This window comes from Notothenia coriiceps, unplaced genomic scaffold, assembly GCF_000735185.1.
Source record: "Notothenia coriiceps isolate Sejong01 unplaced genomic scaffold, NC01 NC01_scaffold00029664, whole genome shotgun sequence".
Lineage (NCBI taxonomy): Eukaryota > Metazoa > Chordata > Actinopteri > Perciformes > Nototheniidae > Notothenia > Notothenia coriiceps.
Genome location: NW_011362365.1, coordinates 1 through 13,629, shown reverse-complemented (window position 1 = coordinate 13,629; position 13,629 = coordinate 1). Strand labels below are relative to the sequence as shown.

The 13,629-nt window shown below is 37.2% G+C and overlaps 1 long non-coding RNA gene across 1 annotated transcript in view; it reads left to right on the top strand.

Moving 5' to 3' along the window:
- LOC104958999 (uncharacterized) overlaps positions 1 to 5,705 on the top strand; it is an 8,555-nt gene extending 2,850 nt beyond the window's left edge. Inside the window, exons 3-4 of the long non-coding RNA XR_799814.1 lie at positions 3,386 to 3,532; positions 5,577 to 5,705. This is a non-coding gene — a long non-coding RNA (uncharacterized lncRNA). The remainder of the gene's footprint in view (positions 1 to 3,385; positions 3,533 to 5,576) is intronic.
- Positions 5,706 to 13,629: the final 7,924 nt, after the last annotated feature.

Genomic DNA, 13,629 nt, shown 5'->3' with positions numbered 1-13,629 from the left:
GGGGGGGGGGGGGGGGCGCAACAGCGGTAATTAAAGTTTCAAAGTCTCAATGCCGATGTGTTTATGTGGATTCAAAAGTCGTAAATAATCTACAAAATGGAGGAGACCGATCTGATCGGAGCAACTGTGACAAATAATCCAACTGAAACCGGCATGGACAATGACTATGTTTTAAAAATGCGCTTATCCAGAAAAGCCCGGTTTGGACACTTTACGGGCAGAAGAAACATTTCTATTAAAGAAAGAATTATACACTTCTGTCTTTTTATGCCTTTAATAGCTACTAACTTGAATTGTTATTCAAATTAATTAATCAATTATTTTTTGACAATCATGTATTGCGTTACAATTATGTGTAAAAAATAAATAAATAAAAAATAAAATAAAAAAAGGCACGCCCCCCAGGTTGGTAACCACTGCTCTAAGTTGTTAATTTGAAAAGTGAAATAGTTGCGTAATATCTAATCAATAATAAATGAAGTTCCAACCCTGACTTTAATCTCACCTTCGCACAGTGAATATGGGATTGTTGGTTTCGAAAGTTACAGCTATGGTAGTACACAGCTGCCAATAGTGATGTCGAAAAGGTGTATGATTTTTCGTGTCCGAAGCTATCCAATCTTCCAACAAACACTTCTGTTGAATATACTGGCAATTAAGAAGGCAATACATTTGCAAGGTTTAGAGGAGGTATAATATAAATATGTGACATTAGAAAGTTTAATTCTATTCTAATTTTAAGTCATTTATAAAACTTTTTTGACGTTTGAGTCCCTACTACCTTTTATTTTGAAGAAGAGTTGCATTCTTTAGCAATAGTGTCTATAAGCTACGCTCATCCACGCTTATCCAAAATATTTTTGTTTTTGCATACTGACATCTTTAACATGTTGAATTGTGTCACAGAACAAACTCCAAATCCTGAAAAAATATATCTAGTGTGGAGGGACACAAGATAGTATAACATACTATAGTAGGTGCATCCACTTGCAGTAACCCAACGTTATACCCAAGCACAGTCACTTTTAAGTGTGTGTCTTTATTTGTTTTGGACTGTGTCTTTCCTTTACACCGAGTGTTATGACCTGAATTGTTATGTTTTATATGTCAAGTCAGAATTTAAAAAAGCATTTCAGTGCTGCTGCCTCTTGAATACTAGGTATTAACATTTGGCCTTCTTCTGCTTCCCATCCTCCACCTTCCTTTGTTTGAACTTCAACGCATACAGCTCCAGACTTTCACCCACTTTGTGGCTCAGAGGTAGTTTATTAATTGAGTTATAATGGCTGCCTGTGCCTCACTCTCATATTCTCTCATATTCTATGTCAAAGGAAGTTTCTAATGAGCTGCAGAGATGCCAGTCTGCAGAGAGGAGGAGGGTGTTGTACTGTATTTGCACATACACTATTCTTACTCTGTCTGTCTGTTTTTCTTTATTTAGATGTGGTGTTGAGCGTATTCCTGTGCGTGTGTGTGGTTGAGTGTTACTAAGAATGAATTTAATGTGAGTCTCTCGGGCGCAGCAGTCTCCAGACTGTCCCCGGTGAGCACCGAGGGCTCTGATCCTTTCTGCAAGCCTGCTTTTGTGTAGACAGACTGCTGCCTCTCAGGACACGCGCACACACACATGCAAGACTGATGAAAGAAGGAGACACTTCAGCAAATGATAAAAAGGCAAAAAGTCCTGCGCAGATATTGGGGAATTAAGGTTTTTGGCTAAAATGTTTGTTAATGAAAACGTATATATCAAGTTAAGCCAATTTTATCTATATACTCAATATAACAAACGCACATTTGTCTCATGTGGCTTTACAATCTGAAAACCATACCACACCATCTGTGCAAAAACACCTTCAACAGATAATTAAATGAAAGAACCTTAAGGAAGAGCAACAGAAGAGAGATCCCTTTCCCAGGATCGACAGATGTGTAAAAGATGTATGTCTCTGGAAAAAAACAAGCTACCAAAAATCCATGTGACAGTGCTAACATAATGTAAAGCTAAATCCTGAGCAACTGAACCTCCTCCTATCTGGACTATAATTATTTAATTCTGAAGTTAAAGGGATCTCAACTTTACTTAGCTAACCCTTTTCATACTCACTTCATGTATGTGCCTTAAGAGTTTAGAGCCATGCTAGCAGCTATGTTAGCTGTCATGCTTTGAGTTAAATGCTAATGTCAGCATGCTAACATGCTTATAATAAAAAACCAAGCAATGTTTACTATGTTTACATACAGCGCTAACAAAATGTATAGCTACATTTTGAGCCACTAAACCTCCTTCTGAACATAGGCCTATCTGGACTTTAATAATCAAATAAGTAAAGTTAAACTTAACTTCACTTAGTTAACACTTGATCAACTACATAACCACTGTTTTGGCTCTCCATACCTCATATAATTCCATTACTCTTTATTAAAAAAAAAATTAAACTAAAGGTTTGGAGCTTGCCTTCTAAGTTTAGCATGATAGCACACACAACCAATGCATCACCACATGCTAATTGTATCCAATATTCTGGCATTTAATTGAATAATTACTCAGATAAGCACAATATAAAGTAACTAATAGATTAATTCAAAGATCCCTGAATAACTGCCAGTGCTTTACGTTATTTCCTTGGAGGATTTATATCTGTTTGTTTAAAAAATAAATGTATTTATATTTCCTACAGTCAATCTAATGAAAACAGCCAAAACCAATAATATATTTAGTCAACTCTCAATATTTCCGGTCTGTGGTTGCATCCCAAAGGCCATTGGCTCCCACTGAAGACGTTTGTCTTTAAAAACACCTCACAGATATATAGGTTGTGTTTACAAAGGCTCATTTATACCCTAAACAGCTGACATTGTAGTTTTTATAAAACTTTACCCAAGCGAAATAAATAATGTGTTTGTTGTGGTTGTATTTGTCTGCCACTTGCCTCAGACACAAAGGGAATATCCAAAATATAATAAAAGCAACTTGCACCCAACAATGGAGATCTGTGGCACAGAGGAATAAGATATTCATTCTTTGATTCAAGCACAATACTTGCTAGTATTTTCAATGTTGGTTTTAGTCTTTTCATTCTTCTCATGTGAATACCACCAGCTGTATCCTTCAACAGGGACTTCAAAGGACTTGTCTCTTTGCGTCTCTGATCTGTCACGTCTGTCTTCTCCGTATGTCTCCTTCACACTCTTTCCTTCAAGTACAAATATGAAGGTTTGTGAGCAGCGTGGGGGGAATCAGTTTGACTTCACTAAGCGTCACGATAGACTAAAACTGTGTGTGTGTGTGTGTGTGTGTGTGTGTGTGTGTGTGTGTGTGTGTGTGTGTGTGTGTGTGTGTGTGTGTGTGTGTGTGTGTGTGTGTGTGTGTGGGTGTTTTCTGCAGGTGTCCATTGCGACAGTGTTTGTGAGGAGGGACGCTGGGGGCCAAACTGCTCCTACAGCTGCACCTGTGAGAACGGAGGCTCCTGCTCCCCGGAGGACGGCACCTGTGTGTGCGCTCCGGGCTACCGTGGCACCAACTGCAGAAGGGGTAAGAGACATTTTGGACACTCTCATTTCCCCCACATATACTGGGCTTTCACTATCGTAGCTGCTGGACAGTGGAGGAGGGACTTATGAAAGTGAAAAAACAACATAAACAACTATACTACAGTTGGAAAATGTAAATCCTTAAGAGAGCTTAAAAAAATAAACTAGTATTTAAATACATTTTTCACATTAAAGTCTGTGAAGAAGGGCGCCTGTCAGACTATACCCGCCTCATGTTCATCAATAAGGAAAACCGACAAAATGATGAAGTAATCATTTCCCTTTATTAGAGTCATTAGAATATTATATGCTCAATTACAGGTAGAGAAATCTTAAACACTAAAATGACGTCTAAATGTAATGTGTCACTGAGCTGAAAAAAGCATTTTCCAGAGTTTGAAGCTTCTACACTTTTAAGATATTCCTGCTCAATTAAATGTCATACTAATGGTCCCATCTGACAGGGAATTTGGTTAAAGGGCGTCTTATGATCAAAAGCTTGACGGTTATTAAGTAAAAATTGCAGATGCTCCTTTTGTATTGAAATGTGATTATGTGTCCAGTATCTGCCAAATTCTCAGATGTCAAACGTTTATGATTTGTAAAAGTTTGAAGCCTAAATTGTTAACATTAATGTTTTCTCGCTTGCATTCTTCTTTATCTCGCCTTTAATGATGGGTTGTTGCTTGTATGTTGTTACGTTATCACCGTCTGTAGGTCATTGAAAAAGAATAGAGCCAGTGGCAGGATTGTTTATCACATGACCCAAACTTTCACTAGAACAAAACATAAAACCAACGTGAAAATGTGTTTCATAGTGCCGATAGTGCTCACAAACCCTCTTTTTATATTGCAAGATCCTAATCTGCAATACAACCACCAATTGCAGCCAACTGATTAACAGCTGAGAAATAAAATGTTTTAGAGAAAAGCGAGAAATCCTCCCAAATTGGTTAATAAAGTACCTAAAAACAGTTGTAACTAACAAACATGCTTAAAAAAAACCTGTAATCATTAAGCTTCAACATTAAGAATCTCTTTGAGAAATGTTTATCTCTCTTCATTCTTTTTTATTAGCAAAGATTGAATGGAAAACATTTAGGTTGGTCACGTCCTTGACCTAAAGAAAACATAAACATTAACATAAAGAAAACTATTATTTAATTTTTGCATTTAGATCGACTGAATTTATCACAAATTAAACAGAAATTGACAAAAAAGGACATCTTCTAGCATATTTCCCATCTCCATGTTATTTATAATATTTTATGGGTGGATAATGCAGTAGAAATTCTTTGTTTTCAGATAAGTCACCGTGTTTTTTCAGCAACCAGCAAGAGCCTAGTGAGAAACGAATGCGTCATCAGGTCTAAAAAGGGTTTATGTTAAATCTGAAGTATTCGGGGACCATAAATCAACGATTGTAGAATCTGCTTAAAATAGAGCCTACCTGTTGATGTTGCTAGCAGTGAGCTGTTCTGCTGATACGTACACAACACACACCAGTTTCTCATCAGCCTCTCTCTGCATCAGATAGATACTTGTAAGGGCTCTGGGTTCACAGTTTAGGCAATTATCTTAATTAGGAAAATCCTGTAGTGTGAGGGAGGCGGTGGACCAGCCTGCACCGGCTTGTCTGACCACTTAGAGTAACATCAATTAAAACAAATTAAAGGCCTCAAGAGGATACACGGCAGAAGTGAAAACAAAGAAAAGCTAACTCTGCCAACAGGTTGACAGCGGAGAGGAGACAGCAGCCATGTTTTCACACACACACACACACACACACACACACGCACGCACGCACGCACGCACGCACACACACACACACACAAATATACAGATATGGTGGACAGTAATAAGCTTTCACATATGTGGGGTTTAGTTTAAATTGAGACTAGGTGGAGCATGAAATCAATATATAAAATGACCAAAGAACTAATCAGCGAACTAATCAGAAGTTCTCTTTACACTCTGGAATTGACTTTTCTCTCACACACATACATAGACATCTTTGTAACAGTGGTGTGTGTGTTTTCCTGCAGCCTGTTCCCCTGGTTTCTACGGACATCGTTGCAGTCAGTCGTGTCCTCAGTGTATCCATAGCGACGGGGCGTGCCACCATGTCACCGGCCACTGTGAATGTCTCTCTGGCTTCTTCGGCTCCCTCTGTAATCAAGGTCAGTCTAGTTTTACATTTGTGTATCATCCCAACAAAGATTACCCTGTGTCTGTTTAAAGCTGGAGTACAGAGCTTATGTCCTCTCGCCCTCTGGCAGTGTGAGAAATCACTCTACAGGAGAGATCATAATAAAGAGCAGCAGATAGGAGCACGGCTAACACTATTTTTCTGAAGTGGATGATTCAGATAAAAACAAAGTGATCAGAGGAAGTATTAAAGTAAAAGAGCTTTTCACTGGAATTCTTGAAAAGAGCGGGGCAGATGCAGTGAGCTCACCTGGAGGCACCCATGCACCACAGACACCAGACAACAAATATTTAATGTTCTGCAAAACACAGAAAGCTTTCCCTGACGGCAATAGGCTTTGTTGCTCAGCATCATCATGGCCAGGGCTTAAATGTAACAGTCTTTCATTTGTATGTAAAAGTCCTGCACTTGTTACATTGTTGTATTCATGCAATTAGAAAGAGGATGTTTTTCACTCCTCATTAATACAAAAAATGATAGAATTAACCTTGATTGAATGAAAATAGTTAAATATTTGTAATAAAAATGTGCACGATATGGGCAGTCGTGCAGCTCTCTTGTTACAATTAGCAGCCCATATATCTCTGCTTGGTCCCCATGCAGAGGACCCGGGTTCAAATCCGTCTGGGACCATTTGCAGCGTCTCATGCCCTCCCTGTTTAGTTTAGTATGGAACTTTAATAATTGTGTGGGTTTTTGAGAGGAAGATTATAAAGAAAAGCTGGCTAAGATATCCTTGATTCTGGTTTAGGCAAAGCTTCAAAAACTCTAAAACCTACATTTCCCAGAATGCAATTCTGATAGTGTCTTTCATTATAGGAAATAGGAAATCCCTTGTTTCTTTGTCTAAAGAACCCTGCATGGACTGGTTATTAAAAGGGTTTAAAAGCATTGGTACGACACCACTGTGACACACTTCCACCCACATCAAAATGTACCCAAAGTATTTGACCGACTGTTGCCACCGTATTTTTAGACCCATCTCAAACAATGTCACATGTGATAAGCCTGTTAGATGGCTGTGTGGGTCTGTGTGAGTGACAGAGTATAAGAACATAAGAGTCAGAGATGCCCTGTTCTGGTCAAGCTCCAAAAACAATCAATCTTACATTTCCCAGAATGCACTTCTGATAGCGTCTTTAATAATGGTATCCTTTGCTGATAGATGCCCGAATCTTTAAACCTCTAACTTTTTGCTGTAATGTAACAATTCTATTTGTAGTCTCCAACCCCAAAAGACTGTGAGACACTTCCACCCAAAACAAATTGACAAAGGATTTGACAGATTGTGGCCAGTGTATATTTAGACCCATCTCACACAGTGCATGGAATAAGCATGTCAGATGGTTTCATGCTGTGTGTCAGCATAGGCTCCATACCGATATTATTATCATTTGGTTCTTGCGTCAATAGAATTCCCAGGAAGTTGCTGCTAGATTTAACTTCATTTGACGCTGTTTCGTATAGTTTCGTAGGTTTTTTGGAACCAGACAGAAAACAGCTGCTATACTGTTTCAGATTCTTGATATCCCCATTCAAACAACCTATTTTTTTAGTAAAACGCTTGAATCTCTTATTAACTTTAGGCTAGTTTTAAAGCCCTGCACACAAAGCAAAGCCCTTGAATGTCTGCGTTTGATTAGAAGAGTAAGTAATGAAAGAGAAATCGAAACCGTTTAGCTCATTCTTTGTCCCCCTTTGAACAACTTCTTGCACCTCTTACTTTTATCGGAATAATCTTTTTGTCGGCTCCTCCTGTACATCATTATTTCAGTATGCTTCGGCTCACGCAGGTTAACCAGGTGTTAATTCTCCTACGAAGGCAGTTGGCCCAGGATCCGTTGCCAAGTCGAATTTTAAATAGAGGCGGTGCAGTAGTATGCTGTGAAATATTCATCATCATTAAACATGAAGACGGCCTTAGTCATGCCCTGTCCTACATTAGCCATTCTGCTGGCCAATGCATTTTTGAGCAGGCCCATAGATAACTGGGCGAGCCTTGATAATTCAGACGTCTGGCGCGGGGGCTTCTAACCGCCTGAAGAGCCAGTCCTGCACCATCCTTGTCCTCTAGACGTGTGAGAGACTTTGGTACCAGCTAATGATGTTATTGACTGGAGTGAAATGAGACAAAATGGGTTTTCTCTGCTTTAATCAAGAGATCACATTTCTTTTTTAAGTGGAAACTGTCCAAAATGTAACTTTTGTATAAAAGATATATCCTCATAAGAACAATACATTGTTCTCTGTCTCATCCGAACCACCAACATAAACCTTAAAGAGGCCCTCTTGTGCTTTTTGGGGTTTCCCTTTCCTGGTGTTTTTGTGCATGTGAATGGTCTCCAAAGGCTAAAATCCCAAAGTTCCCTCCAGAGGAAGTTTCTCTCCCATTATCAGATTTATTTTTCAAAAACCTACTTCTTCGGTGGCTATAACGGCAGCAATGAAACACACAATATATTTTACCCTAAACCACATGAAATAATGGCTTCATATCTGCATATAACCCTTATTAGTGGTACCCGTTCAAACCATGAACACTTCCTTATCTGTAAATTATATTTGACATATGGTTCGGTGTTGTTAGTTTATTCTATTTGAATATAATGTCCTCCTTCTATACTCCTTGAGAAATATTGTATTAGTTTAATGGTTTTTCAATCAATATTAAGGTGCAAATTCTATCTAAAGAAATCATACTAGAAGGTTGTTTCCTGGCCAAAGCAAGGTGCCTCCGAATACAACATCTTTGAATACAGTGTAAAAAACGAACACAATGCTGCTTCAATGTTATAACTGTAGGCTGATGGAGATTTATTATATAGAACCATTACCTGTATGTCAGATATGCACTCACTGCCACATATTCTGTAATAAGTGCAGCGACACATCATGCCGTAATGGCCATAGCACATTGGATTTTAAAGTTGATGGATGATTGATTGATGGCTTTCTTCCTCGATCTTTACCACCTGTAGAGTAAAACATTTAAACATTTAAAACATTTAAAGCTTGGCACTGGCCATCTGTCTAACGCTGTCAGAATCATTTGATCCAAGACTTGGACCAGCTGTGAAGTTATTTAGAGACCTGTGGACCATGCTCCATGATGGCGCTCCATTGGTTCTAACAAAAGCAGATTACCAAGCACATACGCTGAAAACAATTTTCGGGCTTCGAAAGGCTTCCGTGTTTTGGGTGCATTACAGTCTTTAAAGTTATTACATTACAGTTTTGCCTGAGCTGACTGACTTCCTGCTGCACACATGAATGCCGTGAAATAATTTCACTTTAGCGGAAACCTTCTTAGCTCATTAGCTCCCCTAGCTTGTAGCTCTTCAAGATCTTTTTATTTAAATCAATTTCTTACTTTTTTTCAACACAGAGTCCTTTTGAAGTGTTTTTATGATAATGAGTAATTTGTATCGACTGAACTGCTGTTCCGACTCACCATTCGTCTTCATTTTTGTCTTTATCTTGTTTTCACAACTTTCTATAGGCAATATTATCCAGAACTCACCATGTTACTTTAGCTAAGTTTTTGCTTACGGTCTTCGATTTACTTAATTTGATCTTTAAACTAACAATTATTCTATATAACATTTGCACCAATTGAACGTATACATCCCTCCAAAAGTTGTCAAAAATATTTAGCTTTGGACCAACGTTTTGTCCACACTTGATGACATCACCAGAAACTGAAGCTAATTGTGTGCTCAGTGAACAGAAGCTCATCAGGGATCCGCAGAACGGTCCCTCTCCTGCTAATTATTTTAGCTAAACTTGGTTTTATTCATGTGCGTATATGTACGTTTATTCCTTTGATCCAAACTTTACAGACACTAGTCATACATTGGGTACTGTTACATAAGTTTAGGGACATCATTAAAGCTTTCATAGTGATCTTTATTGCTCTGATATTTCCGGGTAAAGAATTCCCTCCTGGGTTTTATTATTCCAGTAAAAATAAATATCCATGGCTCGCTAATTGCTATCATAAACATAGACACGAGAACCTGTTAATAAAGTCTATATATTATGTGTAACAGGTAGAAATTGTAGTAAAATGCAAATGAGCGAAGAACAGAAATGTAATATCATGAATATCTATATAGCTCATGTATGTATAATTGATCTTAACTAAATATTAACATGAGGAAGTAGCACACATTCAGGAAATTGTAATGCATCTTTAGTGTTTAATGTAGATTACCAAAGCATATGCTGCATCTTTATTTTTTTCCTAATTATGGAAATACTCATTAAACATTTAAATGTTTAGTGTTAGGTTACGTCAGGTTATTTTAACATTTTAAGAATGTTGAACATTTCACATGATAGTTCCAAAGCCTCTTTCTCTCCTTCCCTCAGAATAACACCTGTGAGCTTATATGTATATATATATTTATATATATATATATATATATACATATATATATATATATATATGCTAATAAAATGTACTTTAATTTAATAAACTTACAAATGTAAGTTAAACCCAAAGTCTACATTGATGTATAACATTAAGTAGTGGGAGTATGTTCTCTCATTTTAATTGGCAATTTTCCAAAAACCCCAGAGCAGGCTGACAAATGACCAGGTTTGCCTAACGCTAACGTCATTTAGAGATCTGAATATAAAATAAAGTTGAATTATTACATCCTTAAGCATCCAGGATGTGCATTCCCTAAAATGATTAACTATAAAACAATCTTCCTCCAGCTTCTTTTTATGCACGTGGCATGATAACATGTTTCTCGACCTTGTACTATTTTCTGCAGAGACGCTTATCACATTAGAAACAATCAGCAGAGATTATTAAATTAAGACTGTTTAGTATAAGGACGTATGTTTCAAAGCAATTTGCAATCAGGCAGCGAATTGAAAACACACATTTCTCATTGTAAGAGAAGGTCAGTTATTAATGCTTCCTGTTGAATGAGTGTGGAACTTCTGAAAAGAGACATTCCGTTGAATCCTATTTTCCCTTCAATTCTGTACAGTTTCTGTTTTAATATGTTCCATATTTTATTTGTTTTGTCCCTCCCCCAATTTATGAGAGTTTGACAAATACGAATTGAAATATTTCATATATTTTATGAAAATGTAAAATAATTGAATCATCACAATTTTTAATGTTGTAGTAATCCCTTGTGCAATTAATCGAGATGGCTAGAGTGAGATTAGTGCTGTTCAACTGATACTAATCACCTTCTTTGTTGGGGTGTTGTGGAATATGATACAAAATAAATAACATGAATATAAGATATGCAGAGATAAATAAAATGTGTAGTAGTAGTAGTAGTAGTAGTAGTAGTAGGGGGAGTAGGGGGAGTAGGAGTAGTAGTAAAACACATAAGTCTTTTAAATTCCCTTCCTCGGATCAACATGTCAAAGCTCTACCCACCACCACGAAAGAGAGTGACCTAATGATGCCTGTAATGTAATAATGATTTACACCAAGCCATTATTTGCGTATACACATTCATGTTCCTCAGAGGTTGAATCCTAATGACTTTGATGATCCTCTGAATTTTCCTATAGCTACACCATGAGATCTAGTTGTGTGTATTTGGTGAAATATGATGGATGTATTGCAGTTCAAATTTCATACACAAATGTTTTCACTCAGGATGAATTTAAATAATTGTTGTTCATTTTACCAATATATTGATTTACAACTGAACCTGTCAAACGAATGACTAATGAAGCTATCGTGTTATTATATATACTTGTGTTACAATATAGATACATGTTAGCATTTTATATGCTAAAAATCTCCATTTTAGCATGCTACCCCTCAAAAAGGAAGATAGATTTAGAAGAAGAAGTGAACCGGCGACCCTTTGGTTCAAAGTCCAAGTCCCTACAGACTGAACTACTGCCGCCCAACATATGGTTCATTTCTTTGGTTCAGTACTTTGGGTTCATTGCAAATAAGCAAGCATGTCAATATGTATACTTTAATGGGGGCCATTTTAGCATTATATCTGCTAAAAACCTGTATCTCAGCATGCTATCAGGAGTTAGCATGTAGCTCAAGTACAGCAATGCAGAGCAATGTTAGCATGGCTGTGGATTTGTTTATTCAAGTTCCACTTCTTCACTTTCCATCCTCATTCCACTATTTTTGACATTGACAATTAATAATGAATCAGTTTATAATGTGTCAGGCTGACTGATGGTATTGCTCTTTCAGATGACATATTATTTTTAATCAAAATCATGACTTTCCTTTTAGCAAATCTACATAATTCACTATTTATCACAACAAGAAAGTCTTATGTGGCATACTTGTCAGGAAATATTAGAACATGGCCGCTAGTGTAATTTCATTTTTGTGCTGACAACATTGTATTATACAGAGTTACTGTAAGTAACCCAGTACATCTACCCACGTAATGACTGTAATGTACAATTTGATGAGTAGGGGAACACTTTCTGATACCTTATTCTTCTACTCCACTATATTTCATAGAGAAACATTTTACTTTTTACTAAACTATATTTGTTATAAAACTTAAATAGCTTTTTAGATTCAGACCTATACAGTAATAAGAAATATAAGGAAATAAACATAATAATAAGAAAACAATTATGATGCATCATTATAGGTACGATACAACTTGATTGATACTTGGGGGGAAATCACAAGCTATCCTGCAGTAAACATAGTAAAAAAAAAAATGTTTTAAACTTTACCAGCTGCAACATTATAATCCAATGATATGATATACAATATATAATTCAGAAAAAGGCCGTTCTGCATAACGAGTACTTTTTTTTGTGTTTCAAGTACATTTTGATGCTAATGTTTTTTCTACTTTTACGTAAGGTTTGTTGTATTTCTTTTACGTGTCTCAAATAATCTTTACAATAAGGTAAAGCTTCGTTACAGAAGTAAAATATCTGACGACTTCTTCCACCAAATCAGCCTGGGGCCTCATTTATAAAACTTTGCGTAGGATTCACGTGGGAAGGTGGCTCACGTAGGACAAAGCAAATAAATACGCACAAAAATATTCCGATATATAAAACACTGCGCACACACGTCCTACGCCGGTTGCCCTTTATAAATCACAATCAAATCACAAATGCGGTGCAGCTTTTGCGGGCTTCACGTAACGCCCATATTTGCCTGTAAATAGTCAAAGAAACGCCCATTCATTCATTTTGGCTGACTTTATGAAGAAAATAGCAGGAAATTACGACAGAACAGCTAAAAAAAACATCTCACACCGTGTCAGATTTTGGTTATTTTGGGGAGGTGGAGATAAATCGTATTGTTTGGTTGATGCAGTTTGAACCAGAGGAGCAGCATGGAGGCCGGATCGTCACCAAAATAAATAAATAAGTCGTCCGAAAAAGATTAATGACAAAAAAAATACACATAGCCTTCCTCAGGCATTGTGTTTGTACTGGGGACAGGAGACCCCCCCTTGATGAGAAACTGTAAGAAATGATCGGGGAACCCCTCCGGAGTGGAGTCATGACGACTGGATATTTTTTTGTATTTGGTAGTTTGTGTTCCAGCTGTCAATCAGCTGTGCGCAGCGTCTGCACTGCAGCCTGTGCGTCTCAACCCCCCCGCAGCAACTCTATATCCACCAGTTAAAGGAAATAAAACTAATGTGTTGTGTTCAGTGTTGGGTGTAACGCGTTACAAAAGTAACGGAGTTACAGTAATATATTACTTTTTGCTGTAACGAAGTAATGTAACGCATTACTAATGAAATGTGGGTAATATATTACCCGTTACAATGCTCAGTAACGCAGTTACAACACATTTTAACCCGAAATTAAATGATGTTTTGTTTTTTAAGAATGTACTAACATAGCGAGACATTCCGACACCGGACAAATTGTGCGGGTAGATTAGTAAACCTGGT